General features: G+C 43.0%; 1 protein-coding gene across 1 annotated transcript in view; it reads right to left on the bottom strand.

The window, feature by feature from the left end:
- Positions 1–24,989, bottom strand: part of LOC128692892 (WD repeat-containing protein 47-like) — a 461,968-nt gene that overhangs the window by 332,939 nt on the left and 104,040 nt on the right. The gene's annotated exons all lie outside the window — the stretch shown is intronic.

Genomic DNA, 24,989 nt, shown 5'->3' with positions numbered 1-24,989 from the left:
ACAGGATGGATATGAGGTGCACAATAAACTAGCCACTACCATCCACAAGATGGATATGAGGTACACAATAAACTAGCCACTACCATCCACAGGATAGATATGAGGTACACAATAAACTAGCCACTACCATCCACAGGATAGATATGAGGTACACAATAAACTAGCCACTACCATCCACAGGATGGATATGAGGTGCACAATAAACTAGCCACTACCATCCACAGGATGGATATGAGGTACACAATAAACTAGCCACTACCATCCACAGGATGGATATGAGGTACACAATAAACTAGCCACTACCATCCACAGGATGGATATGAGGTACACAATAAACTAGCCACTACCATCCACAGGATGGATATGAGGTACACAATAAACTAGCCACTACCATCCACAGGATGGATATGAGGTGCACAATAAACTAGCCACTACCATCCACAGGATGGATATGAGGTACACAATAAACTAGCCACTACCATCCACAGGATGGATGAGATACACAATAAACTAGCCACTACCATCCACAGGATGGATGAGATACACAATAAACTAGCCACTACCATCCACAGGATGGATATGAGGTGCACAATAAACTAGCCACTACCATCCACAGGATGGATATGAGGTACACAATAAACTAGCCACTACCATCCACAGGATGGATGAGATACACAATAAACTAGCCACTACCATCCACAGGATGGATGAGATACACAATAAACTAGCCACTACCATCCACAGGATGGATATGAGATACACAATAATAATTTCCCATTACCTATATTTTTTTAATGACTCTTTGCGGGCAGTTAGTTATCTCTGTACATTTTCCTGCTATAATATCTCTAGAGCAGTGGTTCCCAAACTGGGGGTAATGGTAGAGTAATGCTCTCTCTAGACTCTAGAGAGAGCATTACTCTACCATTACCTACCATTACTCTACCATTACCTACCATTACTCTACCATTACCCCCAGTTTGGGAACCACTGCTCTAGAGTCACTAAAGAAACCATCTTCACAGAACAATATTCTAACGGACAGAACGAGTGTTAGAAACAATGTTATTAGTGCGTTTATTACTTTCAATGTTTAGGTTCTTATTACCTAACTTGTCATTACCTAACTTGTCATTACCTAACATGTCATTACCTAACTTGTCATTACCTAACTTGTCATTACCTAACTTGTAATTACCTAACTTGTCATTACCTAACTTGTCATTACCTAACTTGTCATTACCTAACTTGTCATTACCTAACTTGTCATTACCTAACTTGTCATTACCTAACTTGTCATTACCTAACATGTCATTACCTAACATGTCATTACCTAACTTGTCATTACCTAACTTGTCATTACCTAACTTGTCATTACCTAACTTGTCATTACCTAACTTGTCATTACCTAACATGTCATTACCTAACTTGTCATTACCTAACTTGTCATTACCTAACTTGTCATTACCTAACATGTCATTACCTAACTTGTCATTACCTAACTTGTCATTACCTAACTTGTCATTACCTAACTTGTCATTACCTAACATGTCATTACCTAACTTGTCATTTTCTGGTGTTCCTGACATTTGCCTCATTGTGTTTCCATTGTTCGTTTAGTTCTACGGGATGGTCCTCCTGAGCTCTGTATCCAGGTGGAGTGTAGGTGGGTGGAGTGTAGGTGGAGTGCAGGTGGGTGGAGTGTACGTGGAGTGCAGGTTGGTGGAGTGTAGGTGGAGTGCAGGTAGGTGGAGTGTAGGTGGAGTGCAGGTAGGTGGAGTGTAGGTGGAGTGCAGGTAGGTGGAGTGTAGGTGGAGTGCAGGTAGGTGGAGTGTAGGTGGAGTGCAGGTAGGTGGAGTGTAGGTGGAGTGCAGGTGGGTGGAGTGTAGGTGGAGTGCAGGTTGGTGGAGTGTAGGTGGAGTGCAGGTAGGTGGAGTGTAGGTGGAGTGCAGGTAGGTGGAGTGTAGGTGGAGCGCAGGTGGGTGGAGTGTAGGTGGAGTGCAGGTAGGTGGTGTGTAGGTGGTGCGCAGGTGGGTGGAGTGTAGGTGGAGTGCAGGTAGGTGGAGTGTAGGTGGAGCGCAGGTGGGTGGAGTGTAGGTGGAGTGCAGGTAGGTGGAGTGTAGGTGGAGCGCAGGTGGGTGGAGTGTAGGTGGAGTGCAGGTGGGTGGAGTGTAGGTGGAGTGCAGGTGGGTGGAGTGTAGGTGGAGTGCAGGTGGGTGGAGTGTAGGTGGAGTGCAGGTGGGTGGAGTGTAGGTGGAGTACAGGTGGGTGGAGTGTAGGTGGAGTGCAGGTGGGTGGAGTGTAGGTGGAGTACAGGTGGGTGGAGTGTACGTGGAGTGCAGGTTGGTGGAGTGTACGTGGAGTGCAGGTTGGTGGAGTGTACGTGGAGTGCAGGTTGGTGGAGTGTACGTGGAGTGCAGGTAGGTGGAGTGTAAGTGGAGTGCAGGTAGGTGGAGTGTACGTGGAGTGCAGGTTGGTGGAGTGTACGTGGAGTGCAGGTTGGTGGAGTGTACGTGGAGTGCAGGTAGGTGGAGTGTAAGTGGAGTGCAGGTAGGTGGAGTGTACGTGGAGTGCAGGTAGGTGGAGTGTACGTGGAGTGCAGGTAGGTGGAGTGTACGTGGAGTGCAAGTGGGTGGAGTGTAAGTGGAGTGCAGGTAGGTGGAGTGTACGTGGAGTGCAGGTGGGTGGAGTGTAAGTGGAGTGCAGGTAGGTGGAGTGTAAGTGGAGTGCAGGTAGGTGGAGTGTACGTGGAGTGCAGGTGGGTGGAGTGTAAGTGGAGTGCAGGTAGGTGGAGTGTAAGTGGAGTGCAGGTAGGTGGAGTGTACGTGGAGTGCAGGTGGGTGGAGTGTAAGTGGAGTGCAGGTAGGTGGAGTGTAAGTGGAGTGCAGGTAGGTGGAGTGTACGTGGAGTGCAGGTAGGTGGAGTGTACGTGGAGTGCAGGTGGGTGGAGTGTACGTGGAGTGCAGGTGGGTGGAGTGTAGGTGGAGTGCAGGTGGGTGGAGTGTAGGTGGAGTGCAGGTGGGTGGAGTGTAGGTGGAATGCAGGTAGGTGGAGTGTACGTGGAGTGCAGGTAGGTGGAGTGTACGTGGAGTGCAGGTAGGTGGAGTGTACGTGGAGTGCAGGTGGGTGGAGTGTAGGTGGAGTGCAGGTGGGTGGAGTGTAAGTGGAGTGCAGGTAGGTGGAGTGTACGTGGAGTGCAGGTAGGTGGAGTGTACGTGGAGTGCAGGTGGGTGGAGTGTAGGTGGAGTGCAGGTGGGTGGAGTGTAAGTGGAGTGCAGGTAGGTGGAGTGTACGTGGAGTGCAGGTGGGTGGAGTGTAGGTGGAGTGCAGGTGGGTGGAGTGCATGTGAAATGCAGGTAGGTGAAGTGTACGTGGAGTGCAGGTTGGTGAAGTGTAGGTGGAGTGCAGGTGGGTGGAGTGTAGGTGGAGTGCAGGTGGGTGGAGTGTAGGTGGGTGGAGTGTAGGTGGAGTGCAGGTGGGTGGAGTGTAGGTGGAGTGCAGGTGGGTGGAGTGTAGGTTGGAGTGTAGGTGGGTGGAGTGTAGGTTGGAGTGTAGGTGGGTGGAGTGTAGGTTGGAGTGTAGGTGGGTGGAGTGTAGGTTGGAGTGTAGGTGGGTGGAGTGTAGGTTGGAGTGTAGGTGGGTGGAGTGTAGGTGGGTGGAGTGTAGGTTGGAGTGTAGGATGAGTGTAGGTGGGTGGAGTGTAGGTTGGAGTGTAGGTGGGTGGAGGTGTGAGTGTGTGTGTGTGTGTGTGTGTGTGTGTGTGTGTGTGTGTGTGTGTATTCACCTAGTTGAGGCTGCAGGGGTCGAGTCCAAGTGTGTGTGTATGTGTGTGTGAGCTAAGGTTATGTGCCATGAGGTGAAGGGAGCTCAGGCTGATGGCAGAGGATGAAGGGAGGACTAGTCGGATATGATAACGACGTGTAAAATACCGAGAGGAATTAATAAGATGAACAGAGCCAGAGGGACACTAACAACAATATGTTGTTTAATGTGGACAAGTTTAAGTTACTCATTTATAGAAAGATGGAGGAAAAAAAAAGGCTGGAACGAAGTATATGACAAATTGGAATCACTCGGTAGAGCAGACAAGAGACGAGAGACCTGGGAGTGATCATGACAGATCTTACCTTCAATGATCATAGCATAGTCTGAAGCTCAGTGTTGTGTAGTGCAGTGTTGTGTAGCACAGTGTTGTGTAGCGTAGTGTGAAGCTCAGTGTTGTGTAGTGTTGTGTAGCATTGTGTTGTGTAGTGCAGTGTTGTGTAGCATAGTGTTGTGTAGCATAGTGTGAAGCTCAGTGTTGTGTAGTGTTGTGTAGCATTGTGTTGTGTAGCACAGTGTTGTGTAGCACAGTGTTGTGTAGCGTAGTGTTGTGTAGCATAGTGCTGTGTAGCATAGTGTTGTGTAGCATAGTGTTGTGTAGCATAGTGTTGTGTAGTGCAGTGTTGTGTAGTGCAGTGTTGTGTAGCGTAGTGTTGTGTAGCATAGTGTTGTGTAGCATAGTGTTGTGTAGCATAGTGTTGTGTAGCATAGTGTTGTGTAGCATAGTGTTGTGTAGCATAGTGTGAAGCTCAGTGTTGTGTAGTGTTGTGTAGCGCAGTGTTGTGTAGCGTAGTGTTGTGTAGTGCAGTGTTGTGTAGCGTAGTGTTGTGTAGCATAGTGTTGTGTAGCGTAGTGTTGTGTAGCATAGTGTTGTGTAGCGTAGTGTTGTGTAGTGCAGTGTTGTGTAGCGTAGTGTTGTGCAGCATAGTGTTGTGTAGCATAGTGTTGTGTAGTGCAGTGTTGTGTAGCGTAGTGTTGTGTGCAGTGTTGTGTAGCATAGTGTTGTGTAGTAGTGTTGTGTAGCGTAGCAGTGTTGTGTAGCGTAGTGTTGTGTAGCAGTGTGTGTGTGTAGCGTAGTGTTTGTAGCATAGCATAGTGTTGTGTAGCGTAGTGTTGAGTAGCGTAGTGTTGTGTAGCATAGTGTTGTGTAGCATAGTGTTGTGTAGCATAGTGTTGTGTAGCGTAGTGTTGAGTAGCGTAGTGTTGTGTAGCATAGTGTTGTGTAGTGCAGTGTTGTGTAGCATAGTGGTGTGTAGCATAGTGTTGTGTAGCGTAGTGTTGTGTAGTGCAGTGTTGTGTAGTGCAGTGTTGTGTAGTATAGTGTTGTGTAGCGTAGTGTTGTGTAGCATAGTGTTGTGTAGCATAGTGTTGTGTAGTGTAGTGTTGTGTAGCATAGTGTTGTGTAGTGCAGTGTTGTGTAGTGCAGTGTTGTGTAGTGCAGTGTTGTGTAGTGCAGTGTTGTGTAGAATAGTGTTGTGTAGTGTTGTGTAGTGCAGTGTAGCATAGTGTGTTGTGTAGCGTAGTGTTGTGTAGCATAGTGTTGTGTAGCGTAGTGTTGTGTAGTGCAGTGTTGTGTAGCGTAGTGTTGTGCAGCATAGTGTTGTGTAGTGCAGTGTTGTGTAGCGTAGTGTTGTGTAGCGTAGTGTTGTGTAGTGTAGTGTTGTGTAGCGTAGTGTTGTGTAGCATAGTGTTGTGTAGTGCAGTGTTGTGTAGTGTAGTGTTGTGTAGCATAGTGTTGTGTAGTGCAGTGTTGTGTAGAGTAGTGTTGTGTAGCATAGTGTTGTGTAGTGCAGTGTTGTGTAGTGCAGTGTTGTGTAGCGTAGTGTTGTGTAGCATAGTGTTGTGTAGTGCAGTGTTGTGTAGTGTAGTGTTGTGTAGCATAGTGTTGTGTAGTGTAGTGTTGTGTAGCAGTGTTGTGTATAGTGTTGTGTAGTGCAGTGTTGTGTAGCATAGTGTTGTGTAGCATAGTGTTGTGTAGCATAGTGTTGTGTAGTGCAGTGTTGTGTAGCGTAGTGTTGTGTAGCATAGTGTTGTGTAGTGCAGTGTTGTGTAGCATAGTGTTGTGTAGCATAGTGTTGTGTAGCGCAGTGTTGTGTAGCGCAGTGTTGTGTACCATTGTGTTGTGTAGCGCAGTGTTGTGTAGCATTGTGTTGTGTAGCATAGTGTTGTGTAGCATAGTGTTGTGTAGTGCAGTGTTGTGTAGCGTAGTGTTGTGTAGTGCAGTGTTGTGTAGTGCAGTGTTGTGTAGCATAGTGTTGTGTAGCATAGTGTTGTGTAGTGCAGTGTTGTGTAGTGCAGTGTTGTGTAGTGCAGTGTTGTGTAGCATTGTGTTGTGTAGCATTGTGTTGTGTAGCATTGTGTTGTGTAGTGCAGTGTTGTGTAGTGCAGTGTTGTGTAGTGCAGTGTTGTGTAGTGCAGTGTTGTGTAGTGCAGTGTTGTGTAGTGCAGTGTTGTGTAGTGTAGTGTTGTGTAGTGTAGTGTTGTGTAGTGCAGTGTTGTGTACTGCAGTGTTGTGTAGCATAGTGTTGTGTAGTGTAGTGTTGTGTAGTGCAGTGTTGTGTAGTGCAGTGTTGTGTAGCGTAGTGTTGTGTAGCATAGTGTTGTGTAGCGTAGTGTTGTGTAGCATAGTGTTGTGTAGTGCAGTGTTGTGTAGTGCAGTGTTGTGTAGCATAGTGTTGTGTAGTGCAGTGTTGTGTAGCATAGTGTTGTGTAGTGCAGTGTTGTGTAGTGCAGTGTTGTGTAGCGCAGTGTTGTGTAGTGCAGTGTTGTGTAGCGTAGTGTTGTGTAGTGCAGTGTTGTGTAGTGCAGTGTTGTGTAGCATAGTGTTGTGTAGCATAGTGTTGTGTAGTGCAGTGTTGTGTAGTGTTGTGTAGCATAGTGTTGTGTAGCGTAGTGTTGTGTAGTGCAGTGTTGTGTAGTGCAGTGTTGTGTAGCATAGTGTTGTGTAGTGCAGTGTTGTGTAGCATAGTGTTGTGTAGTGCAGTGTTGTGTAGAGTAGTGTTGTGTAGCGTAGTGTTGTGTAGCATAGTGTTGTGTAGCATAGTGTTGTGTATTGCAGTGTTGTGTAGTGCAGTGTTGTGTAGTGCAGTGTTGTGTAGTGCAGTGTTGTGTAGTGCAGTGTTGTGTAGCATAGTGTTGTGTAATGCAGTGTTGTGTAGCGTAGTGTTGTGTAGCATAGTGTTGTGTAGTACAGTGTTGTGTAGTGCAGTGTTGTGTAGCATAGTGTTGTGTAGTGCAGTGTTGTGCAGCATAGTGTTGTGTAGTGCAGTGTTGTGTAGTGCAGTGTTGTGTAGTGCAGTGTTGTGTAGTGCAGTGTTGTGTAGCATAGTGTTGTGTAGTGCAGTGTTGTGTAGTGCAGTGTTGTGTAGCGTAGTGTTGTGTAGTGCAGTGTTGTGTAGTGCAGTGTTGTGTAGCGTAGTGTTGTGTAGTGCAGTGTTGTGTAGCGTAGTGTTGTGTAGTGCAGTGTTGTGTAGTGCAGTGTTGTGTAGCATAGTGTTGTGTAGTGCAGTGTTGTGTAGTGCAGTGTTGTGTAGCGTAGTGTTGTGTAGCATAGTGTTGTGTAGTGCAGTGTTGTGTAGAGTAGTGTTGTGTAGCATAGTGTTGTGTAGTGCAGTGTTGTGTAGCATAGTGTTGTGTAGCGTAGTGTTGTGTAGCATAGTGTTGTGTAGTGCAGTGTTGTGTAGCGTAGTGTTGTGTAGCATAGTGTTGTGTAGTGCAGTGTTGTGTAGTGTTGTGTAGCAGAGTGTTGTGTAGTGTAGTGTTGTGTAGCATAGTGTTGTGTAGCATAGTGTTGTGTAGTGCAGTGTTGTGTAGCGTAGTGTTGTGTAGCATAGTGTTGTGTAGCATAGTGTTGTGTAGTGCAGTGTTGTGTAGCATAGTGTTGTGTAGCATAGTGTTGTGTAGTGTAGTGTTGTGTAGCATAGTGTTGTGTAGTGCAGTGTTGTGTAGTGCAGTGTTGTGTAGCGTAGTGTTGTGTAGCATAGTGTTGTGTAGTGTAGTGTTGTGTAGCATAGTGTTGTGTAGCATAGTGTTGTGTAGTGTAGTGTTGTGTAGCATAGTGTTGTGTAGCATAGTGTTGTGTAGTGCAGTGTTGTGTAGCGTAGTGTTGTGTAGCATAGTGTTGTGTAGCATAGTGTTGTGTAGCATAGTGTTGTGTAGTGCAGTGTTGTGTAGTGCAGTGTTGTGTAGTGCAGTGTTGTGTAGCGTAGTGTTGTATAGCATAGTGTTGTGTAGTGCAGTGTTGTGTAGTGCAGTGTTGTGTAGCGTAGTGTTGTGTAGCATAGTGTTGTGTAGCATAGTGTTGTGTAGCATAGTGTTGTGTAGTGTAGTGTTGTGTAGTGCAGTGTTGTGTAGTGCAGTGTTGTGTAGCATAGTGTTGTGTAGCGCAGTGTTGTGTACCATTGTGTTGTGTAGCGCAGTGTTGTGTAGCATTGTGTTGTGTAGCATAGTGTTGTGTAGCATTGTGTTGTGTAGCATAGTGTTGTGTAGCGCAGTGTTGTGTAGCATAGTGTTGTGTAGCATAGTGTTGTGTAGTGCAGTGTTGTGTAGTGCAGTGTTGTGTAGCATAGTGTTGTGTAGTGTAGTGTTGTGTAGCATAGTGTTGTGTAGCATAGTGTTGTGTAGTGTAGTGTTGTGTAGCATAGTGTTGTGTAGCATAGTGTTGTGTAGTGTAGTGTTACATTGTGTTGCGTAGTGTTGTGTAGTGTAGTGTTACATAGTGTTGTGTAGTGTAGTGTTACATAGTGTTGTGTAGTGTAGTGTTACATTGTGTTGCGTAGTGTTGTGTAGTGTAGTGTTACATAGTGTTGTGTAGTGTAGTGTTGTGTAGTGTAGTGTTGTGTAGTTGTGTAGTGCAGTGTTGTGTAGCAGTGTTGTGTAGCATAGTGTGTGTAGTGTAGTGTTGTGTGCAGTGTTGTGTAGCATAGTGTTGTGTAGTGCAGTGTTGTGTAGCGTAGTGTTGTGTAGCATAGTGTTGTGTAGCGTAGTGTTGTGTAGCAGTGTTGTGTAGTGCAGTGTTGTGTAGTGCAGTGTTGTGTAGCGTAGTGTTGTGTAGCTTAGTGTTGTGTAGCGTAGTGTTGTGTAGCATAGTGTTGTGTAGCATAGTGTTGTGTAGCGTAGTGTTGTGTAGCGTAGTGTTGTGTAGCATAGTGTTGTGTAGCGTAGTGTTGTGTAGCATAGTGTTGTGTAGCGTAGTGTTGTGTAGCATAGTGTTGTGTAGCATAGTGTTGTGTAGCGTAGTGTTGTGTAGCATAGTGTTGTGTAGCGTAGTGTTGTGTAGCATAGTGTTGTGTAGCATAGTGTTGTGTAGCATTGTGTTGTGTAGCATAGTGTTGTGTAGCATAGTGTTGTGTAGCGCAGTGTTGTGTAGTAGTAGCAGTGTTGTGTAGTGTTGTGTTACATAGTGTTGTGTATTGTAGTGTTGTGCATAGTGTTGTGTAGCATAGTGTTGTGTAGTGTAGTGTTGTGTAGTGCAGTGTTGTGTAGCGTAGTGTTGTGTAGTGCAGTGTTGTGTAGTGCAGTGTTGTGTAGCATAGTGTTGTGTAGTGTAGTGTTGTGTAGTGCAGTGTTGTGTAGCATAGTGTTGTGTAGCATAGTGTTGTGTGTAGCATAGTGTTGTGTAGCGCAGTGTTGTGTAGCATTGTGTTGTGTAGCATAGTGTTGTGTAGCGTAGTGTTGTGTAGCATAGTGTTGTGTAGTGCAGTGTTGTGTAGCATAGTGTTGTGTAGTGCAGTGTTGTGTAGCATAGTGTTGTGTAGTGCAGTGTTGTGTACCATTGTGTTGTGTAGCGCAGTGTTGTGTAGCATTGTGTTGTGTAGCATAGTGTTGTGTAGCGCAGTGTTGTGTAGCATTGTGTTGTGTAGCGCAGTGTTGTGTAGCGCAGTGTTGTGTAGCATTGTGTTGTGTAGCATAGTGTTGTGTAGCATTGTGTTGTGTAGCATTGTGTTGTGTAGCGTAGTGTTGTGTAGCGCAGTGTTGTGTAGCATAGTGTTGTGTAGTGCAGTGTTGTGTAGCGTAGTGTTGTGTAGCATAGTGTTGTGTAGCGTAGTGTTGTGTAGCATAGTGTTGTGTAGTGCAGTGTTGTGTAGCGTAGTGTTGTGTAGCGTAGTGTTGTGTAGTGTAGTGTTGTGTAGCATAGTGTTGTGTAGTGTAGTGCAGTGTTGTGTAGTGTAGTGTTGTGTAGCATAGTGTTGTGTAGTGTAGTGTTGTGTAGCATAGTGTTGTGTAGTGCAGTGTTGTGTAGCGTAGTGTTGTGTAGCATAGTGTTGTGTAGTGCAGTGTTGTGTAGCACAGTGTTGTGTAGTGCAGTGTTGTGTAGTGCAGTGTTGTGTAGCGCAGTGTTGTGTAGCGTAGTGTTGTGTAGCATAGTGTTGTGTAGCGTAGTGTTGTGTAGCATAGTGTTGTGTAGTGCAGTGTTGTGTAGCATAGTGTTGTGTAGTGCAGTGTTGTGTAGCATAGTGTGTAGCTCAGTGTTGTGTAGCAAAGTGTTGTGTAGCGCAGTGTTGTGTAGCATAGTGTTGTTTAGTGTAGTGTTGTGTAGCATAGTGTTGTGTAGCATAGTGTGTAGCTCAGTGTTGTGTAGCATAGTGTTGTGTAGCGCAGTGTTGTGTAGCATAGTGTTGTGTAGTGCAGTGCAGTGTTGTGTAGTGCAGTGTTGTGTAGTGCAGTGTTGTGTAGTGCAGTGTTGTGTAGTGCAGTGTTGTGTAGCATAGTGTTGTGTAGTGCAGTGTTGTGCAGCATAGTGTTGTGTAGTGCAGTGTTGTGTAGCGCAGTGTTGTGTAGCGTAGTGTTGTGTAGCATAGTGTTGTGTAGCGCAGTGTTGTGTAGCATAGTGTTGTGTAGCGTAGTGTTGTGTAGCGTAGTGTTGTGTAGCATAGTGTTGTGTAGCACAGTGTGAAGCTCAGTGTTGTGTCGCATTGTGTTGTGTAGCGCTGTGTTGTGTAGCGCAGTGTTGTGTAGCGTAGTGTTGTGTAGCATTGTGTTGTGTAGCGCAGTGTTGTGTAGCATTGTGTTGTGTAGCGCAGTGTTGTGTAGCGTAGTGTTGTGTAGCGTAGTGTTGTGTAGCGTAGTGTTGTGTAGCGTAGTGTTGTGTAGCGTAGTGTTGTGTAGCGTAGTGTTGTGTAGTGCAGTGTTGTGTAGCGTAGTGTTGTGTAGCGTAGTGTTGTGTAGCGTAGTGTTGTGCTTAGCGTAAGTGTTGTGCTAAGCGTAGTGGTTATTGTAAGGCGTAGTGTTGTTGTAGGCGCAGTGTTGTATGGCATAGCCGTTGTTGTAGGCGTAGTGTTTGTGTAGTGCAGTGTTGTGGCGTAGCGGTAGTGTTGTAATGGCGTAGGTATTTGTGTAGTACAGTGTTGTAGCAGTAGTTGTTGTACTGGCGTGGTGCTAGGTGTAGTGTTGTGCGGCGTAGTATGTTATAGGCGTAGTGTAGTATAGTTGGCATGTAGCGTAGTGTTGTGGTAGCAGTAGTATTTGTAGGCGTGAGTGTTGTGGCGGCGTGAGTGCTTAGTGTAGGTGTTGGTATTGAGGCGTAATTGTTGTTAAGCGTGAGTGTTTAATGGCGTAGAGTTGTTGTAAGGCGTAGTGTTATTATGGCGTAGGTGTTGCCATGCGGCGCAGTGTTGTGTAAGCGCAGTGTTGTTGTAAGCCGTGGTTGGCGTGGAGTGGTTGTTGTATGTTTGTTGTGTAGTGTAGTGTAGTGTTGTGTAGTGTTGTGTTGTGTTTGTTGTGTAGTGTAGTGTTGTGTAGTGTAGTGTAGTGTTGTGTGTAGTGTAGTGTAGTGTTGTGTGTAGTGTAGTGTAGTGTTGTGTTTGTTGTGTAGTGTAGTGTAGTGTAGTGTAGTGTTGTGTTGTGTTGTGTAGTGTTGTGTTGTGTTTGTTGTGTAGTGTAGTGTAGTGTTGTGTAGTGTTGTGTTGTGTTTGTTGTGTAGTGTAGTGTAGTGTAGTGTTGTGTGTAGTGTAGTGTAGTGTAGTGTTGTGTTGTGTTGTGCTGTGTTGTGTTGTGTAGTGTAGTGTTGTGTTGTGTTGTGTTGTGTTGTGCTGTGTTGTGTAGTGTAGTGTTGTGTTGTGTTGTGTTGTGTTGTGCTGTGTAGTGTAGTGTAGTGTTGTGTTGTGTTGTGTTGTGTTGTGTTGTGCTGTGTAGTGTAGTGTAGTGTTGTGTTGTGTTGTGTTGTGTTGTGCTGTGTAGTGTAGTGTAGTGTTGTGTTGTGTTGTGTAGTGTAGTGTTGTGTTGTGTAGTGTAGTGTAGTGTTGTGTTGTGTAGTGTTGTGCAGTGTAGCGTAGTGTTGTGTAGTGTAGTGTTGTGTAGCGTAGTGTTGTGTAGCGTAGTGTTGTGTAGTGTTGTGTTGTGTTGTGTTGTGCTGTGTAGTGTTGTGTGTAGTGTAGTGTAGTGTTGTGTGTAGTGTAGTGTAGTGTTGTGTTGTGTGTAGTGTAGTGTAGTGTTGTGTAGTGTAGTGTAGTGTAGTGTAGTGTTGTGTAGTGTAGTGATGTGTTGTGTAGTGTAGTGTAGTGTAGTGTTGTGTAGTGTAGTGTAGTGTAGTGTTGTGTAGTGTAGTGTAGTGTAGTGTTGTGTAGTGTAGTGTAGTGTAGTGTTGTGTAGTGTTGTGTAGTGTTGTGTAGTGTAGTGTAGTGTTGTGTAGTGTTGTGTAGTGTTGTGTAGTGTTGTGTAGTGTAGTGTTGTGTAGTGTTGTGTTGTGCTCTGTCTTCCCATTATGTCCTAGAATTTGTATTAATAAAACCACTGGATGGCGAAACGTTATTTATACTTCTTGATATAAAGCTTTATTGCGAGCACTTATGCACTGCTGTCTTGGTTGTGTTCTGTTCTGCACAGCGTTTTCTTCTGTTCTACATAATGCTGTGTTCTGTTTTGTATAGTGTGGTAAAGTGTGTTGTGTATTTCGTCTTGTTCAGTGTTCTGTAGAGTGTTGTGCTGTTTTCTGTTGTGTGTTATGTTGTGTTCTGTGTAACACTGGGTGGGCTTCTGTTTTGCACCACGCCATGTAGGCCTGGTGCTCCCATCTAGACTTGGTTCAAACCTACACCTAAGTCCAAGAGAACCTGTTTCTCTAACTCACTCGGCAGACCTTCCAGTAGCAAGACTGCCTCCCTCCCACACACACATATAAGCAGAGTTACAAGTGGAGAGGGAAGGAGGAAGGGAAGGGCTAATGGAGCCAAACTTCAAGAGAGGGGGACAACACAGACATGAGGAACTTCCTGCATGAAGGTGAGTGGGACAGAGAACTGGCACGGAAATCAGTAAATGAGATGACGGAATATGTGACAACAATTTTCAAGGCAGCAGAGGAGAGGTTTGTACCTAAGGGCAACAGACATAATGAGAAGGCCAGGACGAGCCCTTGGTTCACCTGGAGGTGTAGAGGCGCCAAAACTAAATGCATCAGAAAATGGAAGAAGTATACGAGGCACAGGACCCAGGAAGAGAGCAAGGAGAGTAGTCGAAGAGCCAGAAATGAATATGCACAGGGAAGGAGGGAGAACCAGCGACAATACGAAAATGACACAGCGAAAGCCACGTCCGACCCAAAGTTGTTGTACAACCACATCAATTGGTAGGTAAGACACATAGGCAACAGTTAGGCAACTTTATTCCGAAACGTTTCGCCTACACAGTAGGCTTCTTCAGTCGAATACAGAAAGTATGCAGGAACAGTAGAGATGTGAAGACGATGTAATCAGTCCATCACCCTTGAAGTCGTAAATTTGAGGTTGTCAGTCCCTCAGTCCAGACTATGGAACTGAACTTCTCCAGGCTGAGGGACTGACAACCTCAAATCTACGACTTTAAGGGTGATGGACTGATTACATCGTCTTCATAACTCTACTGTTCCTGCATACTTTCTGTATTCGACTGAAGAAGCCTACTGTGTAGGCGAAACGTTTCGGAATAAAGTTGACTAACTGTTGCCTGTGTGTCTTACCTACCAACCTGTCGGTATTCACAGCCACATCAGGTGGAAAACAGTAAAGGACCAGGTAATCAGGCTGAAGAAGGAAGGTTGGGAGCTCACATGAAATGACCGAGAAGTATGTGAGGAGCTCAACATGAGATTTAAAAAAAAGTATTCACAGTGGAGACAGAAAGGACTCCAGAAACACAGAGAAGTGGGGCGCTCCATCAAGTGCTGGACACAATACACACAACCGAGGAGGAGGTGAAGAGGCTGCTAAGTGAACTAGATACCTGAAAGGCGATGGGGCCAGACAACATCTCTCTCTGGGTTCTGAGAGCGGGAGCAGACGAACTCTGTGTACCACTAACAACAATCTTCAACATATCTATCGAAACAGGGCGGCTACCTGAGGTATGGAAGAGCAAATGTAGTCCCAATTTTTAAAAAAGGAGACAGACATGCAACATTAAACTACAGACCAGTGTCACTGACATGCATAGTATGCAAAGTCATGGAGAAGATTATCAGAAGAGTGGTGGAGCACCTAGAAAGGAATGAGCTTATCAGTGACAACCAGCATGGATTCAGGGACAGGAAATCCTATGTCACAAACCTACTGGAGTTCTATGACAAGGTGACAGCAGTAAGACAAGAGAGAGTGGTGGGCAGATTGCATTTTCTTGGACTGCAAACAGGTTTTTGATACAGTTCCACATAAGAGACTAGAGCAAAAGCTGGAGGATCAGGCAGGTGTAACAGGGAAGGCACTGCAATGGATCAGAGAATATCTGACAAAGGGATCTGGACAGGCTACAGGCCTGGTCTAGCAACTGGCTCCTGGAGTTCAACCCCACCAAGTGAAAAGCCATGAAGATCAGGGAAGGGCAAAGAAGACCACAGACAGAATACAGAATACAGGAAAAGAATCTTGGGGTGAGTATAATACTGAAGATATCTCCTGAGGCACACATCAACCAAATAATTGCTGCAGCATATGGGCTACTAGCAAAAGTAAGAATAGCTTTTCTGACATCTCAGTAAAGAGTCGTTCAGGGTTCTGTACACCGTGTACGTCAGGCCTATATTGGAATATGCAGCACCAGTTTGGAACCCTCACCTGGGCAAGCACGTGAGGGATTAGTCTCGTTTGTAACAAGACTAGCCCCGGAGCTAAAGGGCATGTCCTACGAGGAAAGGTTAAGGGAAATTGACCTGACGATACTGGAAGACAGGAGGGACAGGGAGGACATGATAACAACATATAAAATGTTCCAGAACACGGAGATGAGTCACAGGGATGTTAGGAAGTACTTCTTCAGTCAAAGAGTTATCAGGAAGTGGAACAGAATGGAGCGAGATGTAGTGGAGGGAGGATCCATATATAGCTTTAAGAAGAGGTATGATGAAGCTCATGGAGCAGGGAGAGAGTGGACCTAGTAGCGACCAATGAAGAGGCAGGGCCAGGATCTATGACTCAACCCCTGCAACAACATTTTCATCTCTACACTGCTTCTGAATTCTCCAGTTTTAGTCAACTCTATCAGACTGAAGAAGGCTACTGTGTAGACGGAATGTTTTGGGAAGATACCAAAGCTGCACATGTGTCTTACGATATATACCTGGTTAAGAAAACCGATAAGTTTAAAAATGGGACACTTGTGCAACTCGTATTTAGTGTGTACCAGAGGCTGGGATCCACTTGTAAAGACACTTCTGATTCTCTCTCCTTTAAATTACACATTTCTCCGTTTCCAAATCTTTATTACAGAAATGTTTCGTCAACCAGTGGCTTCTTCAGTCCATTACATAGAAGAACAGTGGAAGATGAGGAGTCTGAGGTGATTTCAGACAATCACTCTTCATAAAAGTACAGCATATACGTGTAGTGGCTTATATACTGTAGACAGGTGAGTTGTAGCAGCAAGAGGCAGTCACCAGCAGAAAAAATCCACCAGTTTAACCCTTAAACTGTCCAAACGTAGATCTACGTTTGCGCGCTTAGCGCTCCGATCTTGATTTTCTCCATAAGAAACAATGTAAAAAAAAGCGTAGATCTACGTTGGGACATTTTAAGGGTTAAGTAGGTCATGTCTATAGGTTAGTCAAGTGAAGAATTCCCTGTATCAAGATCCCAAGATGTTGCTGTGTCTGACAGTTATGATGTACGTGTGTGAGATGAGAGTTTCTTAGTCTATCTTCATCTCACTGACTCGATGGTTTCGCCTGCCTCGCTGTCCCATGAGTCCAGAGAGAGGATTAGAAAAGTTACAAGTTAAAGAATGATATGTCTTATTTATCAGAGAAGGAAAAACCAGTTTTCTTTGACTGGTATGACGGAGTAACTGGGTTGAGAAATAATACATAGAAATGATAATATAACTTGCCAGAATTACTGTCTTCAGCAAGCACCAATACACGGCCACTACAAAGGTCACTCCAGCAAGCCTACCAGCCCGTAATAGGTTGACTTAACACACATCCATCCATCTCCACCCCAACAGAAGAACAAGTTTACACTCACTCTCAAACCCACGTATCAACTTCAACCCCCACACATTCTAACCCCTACACACTGAGGGACTGACAAGTTACACGTGTCAATCTAAGCCCCCCCCCTACACACACACTTCAGCAAACAATAACAAATACCTCTTACACCACCTTTTTCCGTCCCTACCCTTACACAGGTTAAAGGAAGATCAGTCAGGGAGAAAAACCATAACACAGGAACTCGATCACACCAAGGAGAAGAAAAAGGAAACTACTATGAGGAGCAACTATCGATTGGGTAACAAATGAATGGGACTACAAAGAGAATGGATGGGGAGCTTACCTTTGGGGAATGAACGAAGCTAGTAAAGAATATAGGAAAATGGATAATTGAGGAACAGCATCTGTTCGCTCTAGGAAGATCTGGATAAGTTGATGCAGTGATCGGAGAACTAGCAGATGCAGTTTAATGTAGGCAATGCAAAGTTCTATGTCTGGGAAATGTGAATAACAACGGCACTTAAAAACTGAATAATGTTGAGCTCAGTCACTCTGGAAGCGAAAAAGATTTAGGAGTTCTGGTAAGAAGCAATTTATAGCCAAGACAACAGTAAGTGTTCGTAATAAAGTGAATCGTATTCTTGGCTCTATATCAAAAAGTGTAAATAACAGAAGTCTTATACTTCAGCTCTATCTATCGTTGGTTAGACGTCACTTAGATTATGATGCGCAGCTCTGGTCACTGTATTACAGAGTGGACATAAATGAACTGGATAACATACAGAGAAGAATGACAAAGTTGATCCCAGGTATCAGAAATATTTCCTACCAGGATTAGGGGAGATGTGATTGAGGTGAATAAATGGAAGATAGGAATAAATAAAGGGGATATAAATAACGGGTTAAAAATATGTAACCAAGGCAGGACTAGTAACACTGGGTTGAAGTTGGAAAAATTAGATTTAGAAAGGATATAAGAATGCTTTCTTATATCCTTTCTAAATCTAAATCTAATTGGTTTGGTAGAGTTGTGGATGAATCAAACTTCAGAGTAGCATCACTCAAGTTAAAACTTCAGAGTAGTGTCACTCAAGTTAAAACTTCAGAGTAGCATCACTCAAGTTAAAACTTCAGAGTAGCATCACTCAAGTTAAAACTTCAGAGTAGCATCACTCAAGTTAAAGCTTCAGAGTAGTGTCACTCAAGTTAAAACTTCAGAGTAGCATCACTCAAGTTAAAACTTCAGAGTAGCATCACTCAAGTTAAAACTTCAGAGTAGCATCACTCAAGTTAAAGCTTCAGAGTAGCATCACTCAAGTTAAAACTTCAGAGTAGCATCACTCAAGTTAAAACTTCAGAGTAGCATCACTCAAGTTAAAACTTCAGAGTAGCATCACTCAAGTTAAAACTTCAGAGTAGCATCACTCAAGTTAAAACTTCAGAGTAGCATCACTGAAGTTAAAACTTCAGAGTAGCATCACTCAAGTTAAAACTTCAGAGTAGCGTCACTCAAGTTAAAACTTCAGAGTAGTGTCACTCAAGTTAAAACTTCAGAGTAGCATCACTGAAGTTAAAACTTCAGAGTAGCATCACTGAAGTTAAAACTTCAGAGTAGCATCACTGAAGTTAAAACTTCAGAGTAGAGTCACTCAAGTTAAAACTTCAGAGTAGCATCACTGAAGTTAAAACTTCAGAGTAGCATCACTGAAGTTAAAACTTCAGAGTAGAGTCACTCAAGTTAAAACTTCAGAGTAGCATCACTGAAGTTAAAACTTCAGAGTAGCATCACTCAAGTTAAAACTTCAGAGTAGCATCACTCAAGTTAAAACTTCAGAGTAGCATCACTCAAGTTAAAACTTCAGAGTAGCATCACTCAAGTTAAAACTTCAGAGTAGTGTCACTCAAGTTAAAACTTCAGAGTAGCATCACTCAAGTTAAAACTTCAGAGTAGTGTCACTCAAGTTAAAACTTCAGAGTAGCATCACTGAAGTTAAAACTTCAGAGTAGCATCACTCAAGTTAAAACTTCAGAGTAGCATCACTCAAGTTAAAACTTCAGAGTAGCATCACTGAAGTTAAAACTTCAGAGTAGCATCACTCAAGTTAAAACTTCAGAGTAGCGTCACTCAAGTTAAAACTTCAGAGTAGTGTCACTCAAGTTAAAACTTCAGAGTAGCATCACTGAAGTTAAAACTTCAGAGTAGAGTCACTCAAGTTAAAACTTCAGAGTAGCATCACTGAAGTTAAAACTTCAGAGTAGCATCACTCAAGTTAAAACTTCAGAGTAGCATCACTCAAGTTAAAACTTCAGAGTAGAGTCACTCAAGTTAAAACTTCAGAGTAGCATCACTCAAGTTAAAACTTCAGAGTAGTGTCACTCAAGTTAAAACTTCAGAGTAGCATCACTCAAGTTAAAACTTCAGAGTAGCATCACTCAAGTTAAAACTTCAGAGTAGTGTCACTCAAGTTAAAACTTCAGAGTAGCATCACTCAAGTTAAAACTTCAGAGTAGCATCACTCAAGTTAAAACTTCAGAGTAGTGTCACTCAAGTTAAAACTTCAGAGTAGTGTCACTCAAGTTAAAACTTCAGAGTAGCATCACTCAAGTTAAAACTTCAGAGTAGCATCACTCAAGTTAAAACTTCAGAGTAGCATCACTGAAGTTAAAACTTCAGAGTAGTGTCACTCAAGTTAAAACTTCAGAGTAGAGTCACTCAAGTTAAAACTTCAGAGTAGAGTCACTCAAGTTAAAACTTCAGAGTAGCATCACTGAAGTTAAAACTTCAGAGTAGCATCACTGAAGTTAAAACTTCAGAGTAGAGTCACTCAAGTTAAAACTTCAGAGTAGAGTCACTCAAGTTAAAACTTCAGAGTAGCATCACTGAAGTTAAAACTTCAGAGTAGTGTCACTCAAGTTAAAACTTCAGAGTAGCATCACTCAAGTTAAAACTTCAGAGTAGTGTCACTCAAGTTAAAACTTCAGAGTAGAGTCACTCAAGTTAAAACTTCAGAGTAGAGTCACTCAAGTTAAAACTTCAGAGTAGCATCACTCAAGTTAAAACTTCAGAGTAGTGTCACTCAAGTTAAAACTTCAGAGTAGCATCACTCAAGTTAAAACTTCAGAGTAGCATCACTCAAGTTAAAACTTCAGAGTAGAGTCACTCAAGTTAAAACTTCAGAGTAGTGTCACTCAAGTTAAAACTTCAGAGTAGCATCACTCAAGTTAAAACTTCAGAGTAGAGTCACTCAAGTTAAAACTTCAGAGTAGTGTCACTCAAGTTAAAACTTCAGAGTAGCATCACTCAAGTTAAAACTTCAGAGTAGCATCACTCAAGTTAAAACTTCAGAGTAGTGTCACTCAAGTTAAAACTTCAGAGTAGAGTCACTCAAGTTAAAACTTCAGAGTAGAGTCACTCAAGTTAAAACTTCAGAGTAGCATCACTCAAGTTAAAACTTCAGAGTAGCATCACTCAAGTTAAAACTTCAGAGTAGAGTCACTCAAGTTAAAACTTCAGAGTAGAGTCACTCAAGTTAAAACTTCAGAGTAGAGTCACTCAAGTTAAAACTTCAGAGTAGAGTCACTCAAGTTAAAACTTCAGAGTAGCATCACTCAAGTTAAAACTTCAGAGTAGAGTCACTCAAGTTAAAACTTCAGAGTAGTGTCACTCAAGTTAAAACTTCAGAGTAGTGTCACTCAAGTTAAAACTTCAGAGTAGTGTCACTCAAGTTAAAACTTCAGAGTAGTGTCACTCAAGTTAAAACTTCAGAGTAGTGTCACTCAAGTTAAAACTTCAGAGTAGAGTCACTCAAGTTAAAACTTCAGAGTAGAGTCACTCAAGTTAAAACTTCAGAGTAGAGTCACTCAAGTTAAAACTTCAGAGTAGCATCACTCAAGTTAAAACTTCAGAGTAGAGTCACACAAGTTAAAACTTCAGAGTAGAGTCACTCAAGTTAAAACTTCAGAGTAGCATCACTCAAGTTAAAACTTCAGAGTAGAGTCACTCAAGTTAAAACTTCAGAGTAGCATCACTCAAGTTAAAACTTCAGAGTAGAGTCACTCAAGTTAAAACTTCAGAGTAGAGTCACTCAAGTTAAAACTTCAGAGTAGAGTCACTCAAGTTAAAACTTCAGAGTAGAGTCACTCAAGTTAAAACTTCAGAGTAGCATCACTCAAGTTAAAACTTCAGAGTAGAGTCACTCAAGTTAAAACTTCAGAGTAGAGTCACTCAAGTTAAAACTTCAGAGTAGCATCACTCAAGTTAAAACTTCAGAGTAGAGTCACTCAAGTTAAAACTTCAGAGTAGTGTCACTCAAGTTAAAACTTCAGAGTAGTGTCACTCAAGTTAAAACTTCAGAGTAGTGTCACTCAAGTTAAAACTTCAGAGTAGTGTCACTCAAGTTAAAACTTCAGAGTAGTGTCACTCAAGTTAAAACTTCAGAGTAGTGTCACTCAAGTTAAAACTTCAGAGTAGCATCACTGAAGTTAAAACTTCAGAGTAGCATCACTCAAGTTAAAACTTCAGAGTAGTGTCACTCAAGTTAAAACTTCAGAGTAGCATCACTCAAGTTAAAACTTCAGAGTAGTGTCACTCAAGTTAAAACTTCAGAGTAGCATCACTGAAGTTAAAACTTCAGAGTAGCATCACTCAAGTTAAAACTTCAGAGTAGTGTCACTCAAGTTAAAACTTCAGAGTAGCATCACTCAAGTTAAAACTTCAGAGTAGCATCACTGAAGTTAAAACTTCAGAGTAGCATCACTCAAGTTAAAACTTCAGAGTAGTGTCACTCAAGTTAAAACTTCAGAGTAGCATCACTCAAGTTAAAACTTCAGAGTAGTGTCACTCAAGTTAAAACTTCAGAGTAGCATCACTCAAGTTAAAACTTCAGAGTAGTGTCACTCAAGTTAAAACTTCAGAGTAGCATCACTGAAGTTAAAACTTCAGAGTAGCGTCACTGAAGTTAAAACTTCAGAGTAGCATCACTCAAGTTAAAACTTCAGAGTAGCATCACTGAAGTTAAAACTTCAGAGTAGCATCACTCAAGTTAAAACTTCAGAGTAGCATCACTGAAGTTAAAACTTCAGAGTAGCATCACTCAAGTTAAAGCTTCAGAGTAGTGTCACTCAAGTTAAAACTTCAGAGTAGCATCACTCAAGTTAAAACTTCAGAGTAGTGTCACTCAAGTTAAAACTTCAGAGTAGCATCACTGAAGTTAAAACTTCAGAGTAGCATCACTGAAGTTAAAACTTCAGAGTAGCATCACTCAAGTTAAAACTTCAGAGTAGCATCACTGAAGTTAAAACTTCAGAGTAGTGTCACTCAAGTTAAAACTTCAGAGTAGCATCACTCAACTTAAAACTTCAGAGTAGCATCACTGAAGTTAAAACTTCAGAGTAGCATCACTCAACTTAAAACTTCAGAGTAGCATCACTCAAGTTAAAACTTCAGAGTAGTGTCACTCAAGTTAAAACTTCAGAGTAGCATCACTCAACTTAAAACTTCAGAGTAGCATCACTGAAGTTAAAACTTCAGAGTAGCATCACTCAAGTTAAAACTTCAGAGTAGCATCACTCAAGTTAAAACTTCAGAGTAGCATCACTCAAGTTAAAACTTCAGAGTAGTGTCACTCAAGTTAAAACTTCAGAGTAGCATCACTCAAGTTAAAACTTCAGAGTAGCATCACTCAAGTTAAAACTTCAGAGTAGTGTCACTGAAGTTAAAACTTCAGAGTAGTGTCACTCAAGTTAAAACTTCAGAGTAGCATCACTCAAGTTAAAACTTCAGAGTAGCATCACTCAAGTTAAAACTTCAGAGTAGTGTCACTGAAGTTAAAACTTCAGAGTAGCATCACTGAAGTTAAAACTTCAGAGTAGTGTCACTCAAGTTAAAACTTCAGAGGAGCATCACTCAAGTTAAAACTTCGATTGTATTTACAAACAGGTTTGATATGAATATGAATGGGTGTGAGATGGACCTGCCTATCATGAGCCAGTAAGCCTGCTGCAGTGCTCCTCCTTTCTTAGGGTATTAAAGAGAGAGGAGAAATTTGGGAATGGGCAGAGGAAAGAGAAAAAAACTGATGGATGAAAATTCATGCAAACAGAAAAGCTGCAACGAAGAGAAAGAATCATGAACATGAATGGTATCATATACCATTCATGTACAACTTGCCAGACACTACAACATGATGGAATCTTGGTTCAGAAGACTTCTACATAACCTTCGCGGCTGCTACTACTACTACTACTACCACTACTTCTAACCCACCCCTCGGGTATGACCTACTGCCACTGGGGAATCCCGCCTACTACTGACTATGCCCTCGTCTGCTACCCGTCCCTTGCCACCTGACGCCAGTATATAAGCACCAGCCTTCTTGCCAGTGCTCCAGAATCTTCACAACTACGGTGCTCTTCACACCAATTCCAAGGCTGAGGGACTGATTACCTCATCTTTTGTATATAGTTATACTGTCTTCCAATTATGTCCATGAATTTGCATTAATAAAGCCACTGGGTGACAAAATGTCTATAAGATACCCAGGTGTTGCACTTGTGTCTAGTTTTCATCATCAGGATAAATAAAGGCTAAGAAATAAATAAACGAGAGGCACCCCAAAGAGAAGCAAAGACAGGAGTCAACCAAATAAATTATGTAGACAAGCAACATATGTTCAGAAGGTCAGAAGGGAGGAGAAAACAGAAATGGTAAAATGAACCTGAAGAAATATAAGTTGAAAGAACAACTCTGATAAGATGAGGCACAAGGAGGAACAAAAAAGATTAAATATCCAACGAAAGAAATGGAAGGTGCAAATGAGACCAGCAAAAGTTGTGGTGTGAAGGACAGGAGGAAGGGATGATACGATACCAGTTTGTGGTGTGAAGGATAGGAGGAAGGGATGATACGATACCAGTTTGTGGTGTGAAGGACAGGAGGAAGGGATGATACGATACCAGTTTGTGGTGTGAAGGACAGGAGGAAGGGATGATACGATACCAGTTTGTGGTGTGAAGGACAGTAGGAAGGGATGATACGATACCAGTTTGTGGTGTGAAGGACAGTAGGAAGGGATGATACGATACCAGTTTGTGGTGTGAAGGACAGTAGGAAGGGATGATACGATACCAGTTTGTGGTGTGAAGGACAGGAGGAAGGGATACGATACCAGTTTGTGGTGTGAAGGACAGGAGGAAGGGATGATACGATACCAGTTTGTGGTGTGAAGGACAGTAGGAAGGGATGATACGATACCAGTTTGTGGTGTGAAGGACAGGAGGAAGGGATACGATACCAGTTTGTGGTGTGAAGGACAGGAGGAAGGGATACGATACCAGTTTGTGGTGTGAAGGACAGGAGGAAGGGATACGATACCAGTTTGTGGTGTGAAGGACAGGAGGAAGGGATGATACGATACCAGTTTGTGGTGTGAAGGACAGGAGGAAGGGATGATACGATACCAGTTTGTGGTGTGAAGGACAGGAGGAAGGGATGATACGATACCAGTTTGTTGCCGATACTCATTTCAAGACAGGTACTCATACCGATACTTATTCATCATTCGTAACTATGTTCAACATATATAAAGAACGTTTTATTGCTCAGTAATTATTAAATAATCCAGTGAGGATAAATAACTTAATTTCTCTGAGATGCCAGTGTCAATACTTACTGGTATATAAAACCATCCAGACGAATATTAGACACAAGTACAACATCTGGGTCTATTGTAGACGTTTCACTATCCAGTGGCTTTATCAATCAAATTCAAGGACATAACTGGAAGACAGTACAAGTATATACAAAAGATGAGGTAATCAGTCCCTCAGCGTTCGGGTTGGTGTGAAGGGCACCGTAGTGGTGAAGTCTCTCACGTACATCACGGAATCTTGGTTCAGAGGACATCTCCACAACCTTCTTAACTACAACTGGCCCGTCCCTCGGGTATGACCTACTTCCACTGGGGAATCCTGTGTATCAGTCACAATGTCCTGGTTTGCTACATGTCCCTCACCTGACGCCAGTATATAAGCGCCAGCTTGCTTGTGACCATAATTCTTAAAGGGGTGGACCGGTAAGCCAGCGGAAGAGACGCATACTGTATGAACAAGACACCTACAGTGCTCGTCACGGCATTATGCCGGGTGAGTACCCTGACATAATGCTGTGATGAAAATCAAAAGCTTACCATATAGGTAGGTCTTTTTTTGTTAGTGCATTATGCTGGGTTGCAGCAGTTAGCATGACATCACGGCCTGCTGCCACACTCCACAGTGACTCTTCAGTGCTCACGTAGCTGCCGTGGTGAGAGAAGTGTTACACTTTTGCCTCTCATCCGCCCCATCTTTTGTCCAGTGTTCACTTTAGTTTTGGTGCTATACATGTTTAATTATGGGTAAATGGAAGTCTTTAACACCTGAAACTATAACTCAAATCATACGGCTTCACAAAACTGGGCACCAGACGAAAGAAATAGTGGAGAATGTTGGTGCGTTCAGTGAGGAACTGGGTGCAGTGTTTCAAGACTGGTGGCTGTGTCCAGTTACTGTCTGCCAAACCTCGGCCTGGCCCCTCCAAGAAGACATATGTTTGTACCTTAACTGTGTTAAAGAAGCAGTTAGAGAGTAACTGCTTCTTTAACACAGTTAAGGTACAAACATATGTCTTCTTGGAGGGGCCAGGCCGAGGTTTGGCAGACAGTAACTGGACACAGCCACCAGTCTTGAAACACTGCACCCAGTTCCTCACTGAACGCACCAACATTCTCCACTA

The sequence above is a fragment of the Cherax quadricarinatus genome, chromosome 95 (genome assembly GCF_038502225.1).
Source record: "Cherax quadricarinatus isolate ZL_2023a chromosome 95, ASM3850222v1, whole genome shotgun sequence".
Classification (NCBI taxonomy): Eukaryota; Metazoa; Arthropoda; class Malacostraca; order Decapoda; family Parastacidae; genus Cherax; species Cherax quadricarinatus.
The sequence above is the reverse complement of the archived record's forward strand: the minus strand, read 5'-3'. Positions and strand labels throughout refer to the sequence as shown.